This window comes from Lactuca virosa, chromosome 7 (genome assembly GCF_052849685.1).
Source record: "Lactuca virosa cultivar CGN04683 chromosome 7, Lactuca_virosa_CGN04683_v6, whole genome shotgun sequence".
Taxonomy (NCBI): domain Eukaryota; kingdom Viridiplantae; phylum Streptophyta; class Magnoliopsida; order Asterales; family Asteraceae; genus Lactuca; species Lactuca virosa.
In genome coordinates this window covers 249040462-249042194 of record NC_136432.1, presented here as the reverse complement: position 1 = coordinate 249042194, position 1733 = coordinate 249040462, and the positions used below count along the sequence as shown (strand labels likewise).

The 1733-nt window shown below is 37.0% G+C and overlaps 1 pseudogene; it reads left to right on the top strand.

Moving 5' to 3' along the window:
* Window positions 1-253: 253 nt before the first annotated feature.
* On the top strand, window positions 254-1447 carry LOC145124940 (putative nicotianamine synthase 4; annotated as a pseudogene).
* The last annotated feature ends 286 nt before the right edge of the window (window positions 1448-1733 follow it).

The window sequence follows — 1733 nt, the reverse complement described above, 5'->3', positions numbered from 1 at the left end:
GAAAACTATCAAAACATATATACACGAATGTAAAATACACCTAATTATAGTCCACGGATGATAAATGGACCATCAATGATAAAAACTACTATATGTTTTTAGGGGAGTACTGTTTATTAACTTATAATATGTGGTGTTGCTGTCAAATCAAAAACTAAGCAAGGATCGTTCCTCTTCACAAATATTATGTGGGGCCTGAACATGGCTATAAATAATACACATCCTTTGAGAATTACATACAGGCACAATTGGTTCTTTGTTTTCTGACATATAAAGAGTTTATCTTAAAAGCTTGTCCAAGAAATATCCGATTATTTAGTGTCAGGAATGGAATACCTCCAGAAAGATATCATTTTGGTAGAGAAAGTGTGTGAGATTTATCACAAAATTTCGAAGCTTGACAATCTGAAACCCTCCAAAGATGTTGATAGCCTCTTCACTGAGCTGGTCAGCACTTGCATCCCACCCTCTTCTATAAACATATCCAGTCTCCCGGCCAATATTCAAGAAATAAGGTCAAACCTCATAAGACTTTGTGGTGAGGCTGAAGGCCATCTTGAAGCCCACTTCTCCACCATTTTAGGCTCTTTCCCAAATCCACTTGACCATCTAAAAGAATTCCCTTACTACTCCAATTACCTGAAGCTTAGCCGTCTTGAGTTTGAAATTCTTAATGAACACTATTATGCATTTGGAGAAGCCCCTAAGCGTCTTGCATTTGTTGGGTCTGGCCCTTGCCTCTCACATCTATTGTATTAGCCTCTTATCATCTCAAGGACACCATTTTTCACAACTATGACATAGACTCTTCCGCAAATTCGATGGCCTCTCATCTTGTTTCGTCTGATTCTGATTTGTCCCAAAGAATGGTATTCCACACTGCCAATATAATGGATGTGACAGATGAGTTGAAGGGATATGATGTCATTTTCTTGGCTGCACTTGTAGGGATGGATATTGATGAGAAGGTTAAGGTCATTGATCATTTGGCAAAGTACATGGCCCCAGATGCTTTGCTCATGCTGAGGAGTGCTCATGGTGCCCGTGTCTTTCTCTATCCAGTGGTAGAAGCACAACAACTTCAAGGGTTCGAAGTTCTCACCGTTTTTCATCCAAATGATGACGTCATCAATTCAGTCGTGATTTCACGTAAGATTGCAGATCTGTTAACGATGATCATGGTGATAATCATCATCATCACCATCAGTTGGGCATCGAGTCCGTCATGCCATTGAGTTGCAAGTATTGTGAGTTCCAAGCTTTCAACAATCCTCTTGGCCAGATGAAAATGATTGATAATTAGATCTCATTTTACGTTAAATAGGATTGGTATTCATATAAACTTATCGTATGTGCTTGCTTGAAAGTGTGGGAATGGATTTGATTGTCTCAGTTTTCTCTTATCTTATGAAATTTCCGGAAATAAAGAACACTATATTATATTATACATCATCGGCCTATTTACAAACTGTTGATTCAAAAACTCATTTTCCTGTTCACTAAATTATAGTTCCACTTCTTATATCCTTTATAACTTAGGAAAGAGGATTTACACTACCACGGAATTCAAAAACATATTTACACTGTTGGAACGTGTCATCTCGCAATATTAATTGGTATACACAAGAGAGAAAGGATTGAATGTACAAAAGAATATGAATACACAAGAAAAGAAATTCAACACTAGTTGTATGTTCTATGTATACATGTGTGTAATTTGATGTAAAAATTGT